This window comes from Thalia democratica, chromosome 3, assembly GCF_965202585.1.
Source record: "Thalia democratica chromosome 3, ktThaDemo2.hap1.1, whole genome shotgun sequence".
Lineage (NCBI taxonomy): Eukaryota > Metazoa > Chordata > Thaliacea > Salpida > Salpidae > Thalia > Thalia democratica.
The window spans coordinates 10,945,146-10,958,256 of NC_139167.1; positions in this window are offsets into that span (position 1 = coordinate 10,945,146).

The following is a 13,111-nucleotide window of genomic DNA, read 5'->3' on the forward strand; positions in this document are numbered from 1 at the left end:
TTCTCCTGCCCGCAAAAGACTAAAAACTTCCGGATCCGGCCCGTTGATTAAAAACGTTGCCCACCCCTAGTTTAACCATACTAATGGCTATCGCTTCATTTTTGTAAGTTCATTTCCTAAAAATTTAAATTTTAGGACATTTTCTTTGTTATATAATAAACTGAAACTTAGTGTTATTTTTCGTATAATATTAAAATAATGTAAAAGTATTAGCAAAAAATATACTACTTAAATATTCTTTTAAATACGCACTTTGAACACATCGCTGAAGTGCGTATTTTACAAGTAAGCTGTAGTTAAAAAATATCAGTTTAATACCAAGCCATTAAAAAAACAAACATTACTAAATAAAATTAAGTATTATACAAACAAAATAGCTTTTTTTTAAATTTTTTTTTCTGTATAAAATGTTAAAGATCGTTTATAAAGTTTTTACAAATTTTGTTACTTTGACTTAATTTTTTTAACTTTATGTCTTAATAAACATTATAACTAACATGTAAATAAAGAATCAATACAATATGCATCAACAAAATTTCTTAGTGTAAACTATGTTTTAAAGTAAAAAAAAAGTATTAAAGTTAAGCGTAAGGTTAAAGCTTGTAAATGGTTTAAGTGCTGCTGTGAAGATTATGTGTACCTTAAATGTATAGGCTAAATTTAATCTAAAATAATAAAATACATTAAAATTTTACTTGTTTATAGAACCAAAATTTAACACAATGAAAGCTTTTCAACAAAAGCTTAAGATACTAAGTATATAACTTTTTTTTATAACATTACATATTTCGATATAAAGGTTTCTAGGCCAAGTAAACGGCTACATAAACTTCAATTGAATATCTTTTTTAACTTGTATAAAAAGGTATGTAGTATGATTTTAAATGATAGTAATATCTTTACGTTCTATTTTTTTAAAATATTTTTGAAAATGTTCTAAATATATAAAATAAAGTTTTTTGAATAAAATGCAAATAAACTATATTTATTACTGTTTCATAAAGCTTTCTCCTGCTTTAACAGTCTTAGTTTATGATTACTGTAATTCATTTTTGTAAAGTTGATCGTTTTCAATGACACTTATATGCAAAAATAACTTGAATAATTTAATTAGTTATAAGTTTTTAATTTATTAAATCAATAAACTTACTTAGCATAAAAAATAGATAAAAGCTTATCTTAAGTTCACAAAACTTCTTTTATCATAGATCGTCTATTCGAAAATATAACAAGTCTAAACTGATTGATAAACTATTTAATTAAATTTAACTATTGTTACAACATATTAAAATGGTTTATGATAGTTTAATAAACAGTCATATCAAAATTATGTTTAATTGGAGTAACACTTTATTTAAAATTAAATCTTAGTTTTCTTTATTCAAGTACAAATTCAGCCATTTGTATGGCTTAAAAATTAAAACGGCCAAACATAAACTAAATAAGTACATAACTTTTCAATATTGATTTGTTATTTTTTAATTAATCCGTTACAGCTGTGGTCCATTATGATTTTTTTTTCAATTTAGTTAAACTAGTTTTCAAGTATTTAAGTTACGTATTCGTAATACTTATACTAAAAACATTCGGAAAAACTTACATAACCAGATTAAAAGTAAGTATTTGAAACTTATAAGTTAGACTTTTTTAATAAAACACAATTAACAAGTACTTTAAAAATAAATCAGAAATTTAGTTTGGGTTTTAGTTTATTCACCTAGTCTGTTCAGTTTAATGAACGTTTTAAAATTGTTGAAGAGTTATGTAATGTATTATTGTTATCTTTTCAAAACAACCTCTAACTTGAATTAATTTCTTTGTTCAACCATTTTCAATCACATATTTAGATACTCTTACCTCAACTCTATTCATTAGGTTTGTTTTCTTTTAATTTATATCATATACTTTATACTTTAAGGAAGTATTATAAGTTTAAAAACATTACGATTATAAATAAAGTGCTTATAGAGAATAAACACTTAATAATATTTATAACTGTTTTTTATTAATATTAAAAGTCAATTGTAAAGAAATGCTTATAATTTCTATATGCCTTATTTGCTAATTTGTGCATTTAAAAGTATTTTAAAACGGTAAGTAAAATTAGAAACATATATAACAATATGCTTGATTGAAGGAAGTTCATAGCTTTATTTTCAAAAACAATTTCAGCTTATTCAGCTTTAAACGTGGCCTACAAACTTAAACTATAAAACAGTCGATTACTGATGTAAAAACAATACATATTTATTAAGTTGTCGTGTAATAAAATTGTGAGAATTTCTTGATGCGTTACTACCAAACAAGTTTCGTATGTCTTTTTTAAAATTTTTAATATTGAAATATTTTTTTTCAACAGATTTTATAATTTTTTCGTAGTGTTTGTTACTAGCTAATATAACAGCTTTTAAAAAAGTCATTTAAAAACTCTTAAACAAAAAGTTGCATCGTGAAATTTTAATAAGTTTGCATAAAAAAATTATTTAAAGGTTAGCAATAAACTTAAAACCATAATTGACAAAACCAATCTGGTTCAGACTATAAGCAAAAAATATTCGAGCATTTAACAGTATGTGTTAAATCAAAAAAATTTCCGGAAAAATTATGTTCTTTTTAAATAAAGGTTGTCAAAGTACAAACTACTCTATAAAATATATACAAAACTATAGTTATATCTCATGTAAAGAATATTTTTATCATCAAGAAGTAATTAAATAAAAATATTCACAGTACACGTATCATTAAAAAAAGATTTTTTTTAAGATTGCTCGACAAAACTTATGTTGATTATTAATTTAATTGTTTTTTACTAGAAATTTAGTAATTCTATTAAACATTTCTCTAAAACTTTGCGAAAAAAGCAGATTAAAAGCTTGTAAGTTGGACTAAAAATTTAAAAGTCTACTAATCATAAAACAATTAAAATAAAGTTATTATCACGTTATATATATATTAAATAAATTTTAAAAGAGACGTTATAAAATATTATAACAAAATAAGCCTATAATTATCTCTTAAAAAAAATATAGACAGTTATTAAGTGGTATTTTTGACATAAAAACTTAATTTTAAGCTGTACAAACGGCTAATAATAAACTAACTTAAATATTTTAGTAAACGCCTATTTTGAATAAACTTCAAACGACTGAAAAAAATTGTTCTTAGTTTAAAGCTGTTACAGTATATTCTTATGAAATACAACAACAAAAGTTACAATGGTTTAATCTAGAATATATATATTTAACTTTAAAATTTTTTAAATTTTTTTTTTTCTGAGTTTGGTTGTTTTAGTACTGAATCCTAGATGGTTCATAACAAAAAGAATAAATTTACAGCTTATAAATTACAGCTATGTTTAATTAAAACTATAGGGTCAAACTTATGAATTTTCTTAAAACTTCGTTTTTATAATTTAACAAAAGTTTTTATAATTTTAGAAAGAGTTCGTTTTTAGTCGTTGTTACGACTTAAAATTTCGAAGAAATGGCCATAATTAGTAAAAGAAATTCCTTTGATATTTGGTTTTTATTTAAGCTTGCATCGTTTGCTGTTAGATTTATATAACGTCATTACTTTTAAACGAACAAGTATTCAGTTTGATTAACCTGAAATAATGAAATAAAATTAAAACAAATTTTTTTATGTGATAAATTAAAAAAATAGTAATATATATTTGAAAATTCTTAATTGACTTGCTTGCAGCTTTACAGTTTAAACTGCTTAACGTTTTAGTTTTTTAACTTCATGGTTATTCATGTACTTATATATAAATTTTCTTTTTTGATTTACTTCTTTTAAGAATTATTATTTACGCTATTATGCTATATTTTAAAATAATTTAAGTTAAAAAGATTTTTTTTAAATATAATAAAGTTAAATTACATTATAAAATTAACTTGTTATCTTTACTTGTTTTTAAGATAACCTATTAAATTGTCATAACACCTAAAAACTTATAATGTCATTACATGCTTACAACAAACAATTAGAACAGTTTGTTAAAAAAATTGAAACTTTTTTTTGTAATCTAGTTTGTTTTAAACTTGCAACACTTTCTGTTAGTTTTATAGGAAGTCACTACCTTTAAATATTTAGATTATCAGGTCGATTAATCTGAAACAATAAATTACAACCAGAATATACTTTTTCGTTTTTCTTATTTAGAAAAATCTGCTATGCATCTAAAAATGTTATAAGCTAAGTCTTAACTGACTTAGCTTACAGTTTTAATACACTGCTAAGAATTTTAATTCTTTATCTTTACTTAAAGATTTGAAAATCCTTTTAAACTAAATTTGAAATTAAAAGAAAAATTTGAAATATTTACAATGTCATTATTATGCTTGGTAAAAGTTTTTGACAATTTTAATGGATTATCACATATTTGAATTCTTAATTAATTGACCTATCATTTATTTATAATAAAATATTTATGCTATACCTAAAATACTCGAAGTATCATAAAATTTTTAAAAGTCGAATAAAAGTCTAACATATTATACTAAAACAACAATTAATAGTAATTATTTTAAAAAATTACACAACAATTTATGTGTTCAGTTTTATTTATTTAACGAGTTTCAAGAAAAAAAAATTGTGCGAATAAAAATTTAGTTTTAAAAATAATATTAAAATGTAAACTGATTTACTTATGGAAGTTTTTTTGAAACAAAAGTTTAAGTAAAAAAAAACTAGAAATGACGTAAAATAATTAAAACTGTTAATCTTAATTTACTCTACCATATTATTAATTTCAACATAATTATGTATTTCTCGAACTATTTAATTATTTCTCGAACGAAAAATATACTTTTTTGAGTTTGACTTTTAATCTAAAAAGATTATTATAGCAACATGATTTAAACACATTCGAGATATTTCAAATTTAAATGATCTAATTATAATTTAAGATATTTTAAGTTTTTGTTACCTGAAATAAAATTGAACACTATAAAAAGACAATTAGAATTATGCTTTATCTCGTTTGTTTTATCTACTGTTTTTGAATAATAACAAAACAAATTAATATAAACTTATGTAAATAAGGATAAAGTGTATAAGTATATAAAAAGTTGAATAAGTAATATAAAAACAAAATGAACAATCGTTACCAAGATAAAAAGTATTTCCGATTTTTTTATTATTTGAAATAATACTATAAAAACTGTAAATCAACAGAGTGTATTTCATAATTTTTAGATTAGTTGTAACTCTTAAGTTATAAAACAATATACTTACTTATTAGTAAAACAAGTTTCATTCGAAATAAAATTAAAAAATTATTTGCAGTAAAAATGTTATTATAATAAATTCTGTTTTGTTTGTATACCTGTCATACAGTCCAAAATTAGTTTTCAAAAATGGTAAGTCTTTAAAATATACAAAGATATAAAAAAAAAATTAACACCTCGATAAATATTTTAAAAGAAATAAAGTTATTCAAAATTAGCACGAAATATGTTAATTCTTATAAAATTAGTAAGATATTTTGACAAATTTCTACATAGGAAGGAGTACTATAGTAAATAAAGCATAGATGAAATTAATTAGCAACAAACTTTTACTAAAAAGTAAAACTCATAATTGTTTTGCAATCGTTAGAAATATTATAAGATAAGTTGTTAGTTTGTAGGCCAAGTTGATGCCTGTGGTTTATATAATGTGTCATTCGTTAGTTACTTGTAAAAGCAGTTTTATTAGGTCTTTATAGTTTTGATATTTTTTTCAGTTATGCAAGCGTTGTTTTTTAATTTCCAAACCAAGTTTAAAATATGAAACAAATAAAAAATTAGCATTTACAACTATTTTAAAATTTTAAAGTTTTCTTTTATTGTATTCTACAATGTAGTCTGAAATACATGTAACCTTAAGTGTTATAAAACTAAACAAAGTCGATTTCAAAATGTTTATAGCAAAAAGGTTGTGAATAAGTAGAATAAGTTATTGATATTTGATTAATCAGTTAATATATAAAAATTGGAAAAAATTACCAATAGAAATATTTTAAGATATTTCCTGTTCATAATTACTAAACAAAAACTAAAATACAAAAATTACACTACTTACGTATAACTTCTGTAGTATAGTTTTGTATTAGTTATTTTTTTAAGCTACTTTATTTCTTTAAATATACGATTAGTTCTTATAAAAAATAGTTGAGATAGTTTTGAACAACTAAAGCTAATTAAAATTTATTTCAACTAACCTTTAAGAGTAAACTAAATATTAAATGTCCTTTATGTTGACAAACTATCAATTTTTTACAATACTTTAATTTACAAACAAAATTATTAATTAATTCGCGTTTAGAATAATGTAATTTTGAATAAACATAAGTCCGTAAGCTAAAGTATTAGCTGTTAAATAATATAAAATAATTTATTAATTCAACTTATAAACATTGTAAACCTAGAAATTTTGCTTATAATCTTATTTTTTCTAATATAAGTAATAACTAAAATAATCCATTTTTAATGTATCTTAGAATTTAGATAATATACCGGAAGAACTTAAAATTTAACTTTAAAAATTTATAAGCAACTAAAATATAAAATTTTGAAAGAAAATAAGTAAAAGAATAAATATTACAAACTTTTTTTTTTTTATTTACACTTTTAAGCATCTAGTAAAAAAATAGTATTGAGTCATAATAAGAGTTTAACATTAACTTTTTCGAAAGTATAATATCTGCTCCATTGAAAACATTGTATATAAATTATGTTTACAATGACTAAAACTATAAATTTTAAAGAACTAAAATTTTCCAACAGTAAACATTTAAATTGTGTGCGAAATTTGTACTGTGACGTAACAAAAGTAATCCTGATGAAATTTGTTACAAAGCGTGAATATAAACTGACTGTTTATCTAGTATATTAATATATCTCAAGTCTTGTTTATCGTTAAACTTTTAAAGCTGTTGTAATTACAGCTGCTAAATACTATTCTAAAAATTTACTTTGTGTTCACAAAACAGTACAACAAACACAGAATACAAACCTACATAGGTAGGTGTCAAAGGTTACACGACAATTCAAGTTTTTCATAAAAAATTTAATGACCACATGTCAAAAAGTACTGTATCTATAAATATAATAAAAAATATCTATTTAGGTCCTATTATACCTACAAGCCATTTTTCTTTTTTTTTTAAATTGAATATATTTTTTATACGGCAAAAATAAGTTTTTTAATACAATAGTTTTAAATAAATTTCTTTTATCTTTAAATTTGTTTAAAATTTTCGTTAAAATAATAAAACCGCTTTAAAATATTAATAAAACTTACAAGCATGTTTTTTTTTAATATATATAACTTTTTTAAAATGGTCTCTTAAACATCTTTTTAAAAACATGAATTGACGGAATTTGAATTTTCATGTAACCGGTGTCAAATAAGCACGTCCAGACACTTTTGCACATTCTAAAGTATTTGTTTAGTGCTTAAAGAATTTTAATAGCTGATTTGTCTCTTTAAAAGCTTTATTATTTTAGTGCTAACACAATTTTAAGAAGCTTTTACAGCTTTTATTTGTCTTATTACTTATTTTAATACATGTATTTTACAAACAATTATGTAATTTCTACCTTGTTAAAAAAGTATAAACAACAACATTTTCTAAATAAATTAACTAGTTAACTTAATTTAATTTTTGTTAATCATTTAAATCAATTTAATGAAATATAAAGTATTTACTATTGTATCAACAACTTCGACAAAAAGAAAATATTAATGTAACTACTTAATATAATTGTGTTACTAAATGTTATATAAAAGACTTTAAATCATGTCAAACGATTTGTTTTAAACTTTGAATAGAGAAAAATAAAGATTAGCTAAGATATAAATTGTGACTTTAGTACTATTTAAAAACTCCTGATTAAATATGCAGTAATTTGATTATATTTATTATACTGTTTAAATATTTAAACAATTTCGATTTATATATTAATTAAATATAATGAAACTAATAGTGTTATCACTTTAATCTTCAATTAAAACAATATCAATATAATTTTGTTATAAATGGCCAAATTAAATTAAACGATTGATTTCATTAATTTGTACTATATTTTCTTAACGCTAACATTTGTTTTTATAGTATTTTATATTAACAGAAGGAGTTATGCTACTAAAATTTTTAAGTATCACAGACAAATATTGGAATTTAAAAAAACTAAAACTGTTTAAGTATTTCAAAAAACTAAATCTTTATTTTTTTAATATTTTTTTATAAAAATTGTATACATTCAGAGGATTTGTAATGGAATTGTATTTCTAATGTTTTGTTTAAACTATACTATAAACTATAAACTTTCACCTAAACATTGTTATTTCACTTCAATTAAATATAATGACATAATTTTTATAGTTTTTTAAAATGTTTTTTTTTAAATATTAAGTTTATGTCATATTAAAATATTTTTAAATAATATATTTCTAACAAAGTTTAAATGATATATCTTAAGACGTATAAATAATAAAACAGTGTGAAATAACATTTTAACTTGATTCATTCCTTTTTTTTTTGTAGTTTTTAAACATTTGCGTTCGTATTGTAGAAGACTTTTAAAGCTACAATACAAATATAAATAAACTTTTCAGTTTATGACTACGAAGACGATGTGAAAAACATGATTGAGCATTTAGCTAAAAGTTTACTATGTATAGCATTAATTAATCATAAACTTTATACTTAAAAGAAAAGCTTTAAATTGCTGTTGCATGAACTAAAAGAAAAAAAATGTAATGGTGGTAACTTTGTTATTTTAAAATAGCTAATAAACATTAATAAGTGTAATAAAGTTTTATTATTATCTGATTTTCAAAGTAATTATAGAATTAAATTCCATGTAAGTCACTTTTAATAGGCGTTAAGTTGGTCTCTTTCTAATTTTGTAATTTTAAACAGCTATTCGCTTAAAATTTCTAAAATGTGTACTAGTTGTTTGTTCGTAATTCTTGTCGAGTACGCATTTTAGACTAACTAAAGAGTCAGTACCAAAAAGTAAATCTAAAGTATACAATGTTTGATTTGTTCAACCAGGTTTAAATTTCTAACAAACAAAAAGGTTTTAGAAGATTACTATATTTTAAATTATTGATAAAATTTGAAAGTTTAGTTTACTTTACTAAAAGTTTAGTTCATAAAATACAGTTTCAAAGCTTCAGAAATATAACAATTTAAATAAATTAAATATTCGATAAATGCTAACTAATGTTCAAACTTAAATAAAAGTTGATTTTTATAATATACTAACTATTGTTTTGACTTTTTTAAATAGTATAACTACCGTAAAGTTTTTGTTTTTATAATTGTTTTAAAAGGTTAATATTTTTGTTATAAATCATAGAAGAAAGTAGTTGCAAGTGTAACAGAAAAATTAAAATTTAAGACAATATATATGTTTGGTCAAATATATTTAGAGCTTATAACCTTCACAAAAATTAAAAAACAATTAGTTATGTTTTTAGGTTTGGTAAAACGTCTTTTAGAATAATACTTTGAACTAAAAAAAGAAAACTTCTGAGAATTATCGGAAAAAATTAAGAAAGGTTTTCAGTGTAGATTTCAATAATAGTTCAATTATATTTTATTAGAATTTTGTAACAAAAGTATGTCTGAAAATATTTAACAAACCACTCACTTACAAAATAAGAACAAAAAGTTTAACTATTAAAAGACTTAAAGTTTAAAGAAACACCGGAGGACGATAAATAACAGACAACATAGATATAAGTTTCAAGTTGTAGTAAATTGTTTTGATTTTTAAATGTACTTAGTTGTTATTTTTGTAAGCTTAAAAATTTTGAATTATGAAATTATGTAATAAATTTTTTTGTTTTTTGTACTTAGCAGTAATAACTATGATTACAAGGAGAAGAACAAATTAAGATTCATAACTCTAAAAGTGTTTTTTAATAAAAATAATTTTTCTTAAAAACGAAAACAAACTAATTTTCAAACCAAGTTAATTTTTAGATATTTTTCTGTATTTTTAATAAAAAATTTTTTTGAGCTAATAAATACAAACTATTTGTTTAGCATTCACAATTTAATTTTAACCTTTTTTTTTAACTTTTATTCTTTATATCTAAAAAAAACATGTGCAAAACATTTTTATATGCTAAAGAAACAAATAACTTTTAGCATTTTTTATACCTAAATGATATTTTTTTTCTAAGTTTTCTTCTTAATTTTCTACATTTCCAATAAACAGCAATTATAGTTTTAAATAAAATATTCTAGAAAAAAAAATACAAAACCTCGACTTTTTTTTGTTAACTTGACTTTTTCCTTAAAACTAAAAATAAATAAATAAAGTAGAAGCTGAGTTTTATTAAACTTTATAATTTTTATTTTCTAGTATTTTTGTTATTGGTTTTTTTACTACTAGTAAAAATTTTAACACGCAGTATTCTAGGTTGTTAATTCTCTTTAAAAGTTACTATAAATGTTTCGTTTAAGTAACTCATATAAGTAATTACATAAAAACAATACAACACTATGTTATAAGACTAATATGTTTACACAACTATTTTATTTGAATATTTTTCTATAAATTATATTTATGTTAGTTTCAAAAATATTGTAATAATATGTAGAACATTAAATTTACAAATAAATTAAATAACTTAAAAAGAAAAATAATTTGTCATAGCTTATGGAAGCTAAAGAAAATGTAATATAAACTTTTATTGATTAAAAGGACTTTCGGTGCATCACAACCTAAAAACACGTATAGAAGCATTGTATATATTAAGTTTTGAAAAATTTGAGCTTTTAAAAATGCATTTGTACTTAATATAAGTTTTATGTTAGCCACATAATTCTAGTTTTAATTGCTTTACAGAAGTATCTATTTAGTTCATCTTATTTATATAAAATGAGCATAAGTTCAAAAGGTCAATAACAAAATTTTGCTAACCAAATAATACCCAACCACTTTGATCGGATTTGAATTAGACTTATAGATTGTTTATGCAATAACTTATAAGAACTATTGCAATTACATACTTTATTATCTAGTTAGTTTTTTGAAATAGTTTAATAAATATTTTATTAATACTTTATTGAACAAATTTTAAATAACAGTGGCAATAAAAATAAATTGTACTAATAATACAAGATTTATGTTTTAAACATTAATCAAATTTGTTCAGGACCCAGTCAATATTTTTTTGTCATTTTTCTATGGCATAACACAACTTAAAAACGTTTTTAAATTGAATGTGTAATAAAACCCCGTTGCGATAAGGTAAAAATACACTGTACTGCTTAAGTATATATTTTAGTGATTGAATGTAGTATGATGCACCAATAAAGTTTTGAGTTCTGCTAACGGCTAACAATAATTTAACTACGGTTGATTATTTAAATTTAGTTTTTTTTTAAAAACGCTACGACTTAGCTTTATTAAACAACAAACCTAAATAACTAAAAATTATTAGTGATGATTAATCATTTATAGTCTTACATATTTTATGACTTTTACGTTTTACGAAACACTACTAACTTAATGACTTTTATTGTCGGGTTGGTGAATTATAGTAAATATTAATTTGATTAAAAAATATTTTTTTAGCCGTTTATACACGTTACAAAATACGTTATTAAGAACTAAAACGATTTCTCAATATACTTTGTGAAATAAGCAAAAAAGAGTTTTATAAGAAAACACTTAACTTATATTTTTAAACATTCTAAATAATTTGTATGGCAGTAATGAGCTTTAAAAAAAAACAGTTTTTATGTTTTGTTAAACTTGTAAAGGTCACAATTTATGCCATCGAAGCCTGGTTGTAAATAAAATATTCAATTTGCACACCTTTAATAAAATCAGATTTTTACATTTCAAAAAATTGAGTAATATTTTTTAGTTAAGACAATTAATTATATAACTATATATCACAGTAGTTTACGACATAAATAAAATAGGCAAATTTATAGTTTTTCAAATAAAATATAACAGCCAAAATTTATATAACAAAGTATAATAGCTGTAGGTGACGAAAGATTGTTTAAAATAAAGATTAATAAAAGCTTAATAAGATGGCAAGGAAAATTTTTTAGTATAATCAAACACATGAAAAAGTTATTTTTTTAAATTGAACATTCTGTTAATATAGCCATTATTTGACTTTAAATTTCCAGTTATATGAGATAATATTTTTTTCTAAACTCAAATAAATATGAACAGTAAAGGTGTATTAAACTTTACGATTTGTTTAATCACACGTCATGTCAATATTTATTGATTTAATTATTATTATTCAGAAATTTAGATGGTTTTTAAAAAACTATTCAAGTTTTAATATAACATCATTTTAAAATAGTTATACTTATATAGAAATATTTGCAATAATAACTGGCATTAAGTGTTACAAAACACCGTTATGAAATTTTATCAAAAATCAGTTTTAATAGATTATTGATATTAAATATTAATTGTAAAATAGAAACTTTAGAGTATATAAATAATTGTTAACTACTCTATTTTAACCGATTGTTTGCTAGTTAAATATTTTTAGATAAGATAAACTTTGAAAGTAAGTTTAAATTCAAGATTTCTTTTAAGTAAAAAATCAGCACACTATTTAATTTTATTCTTTTTTATATTTTTACTGTCAAAGCCATTTGTTTGGCTTAAAATTTTCAAATAAATAAATACAACTAATGACAGTACTAAGTCTTAATGTTGTTCGTTTAATTTTTGAGTAATTAGATTACAACAGGGTTTCCCAGACTTTTCTGCAAATGGCCCCCTTTAGAGCAATTGAAAAAGCCATAACCCCATTCAACAACATCACTCATAAACTACAATAAAAAACACCGAAGACCTTTTTTTTTGCTCTTCGTCTGCAACTCAAGAATATTATCTAGTGTAAGTTTCAAATTATAGCCTCATGGCCCCCCTCTTCCCTCTTTGCTGCTCGTGGCCCCTGAGTATCTGTCATGGCCCACTTTGGGAAACCCTGGATTATTAGTTTATACATTCGCTTATTTTAATTTGTTTAAATTTAATGATTACTATCGTAAAAAACATGCTTAGACATATTTTAAATATGCTAAATTACTTACTGTAGCAAATTTTTGATAACTAGACTACTC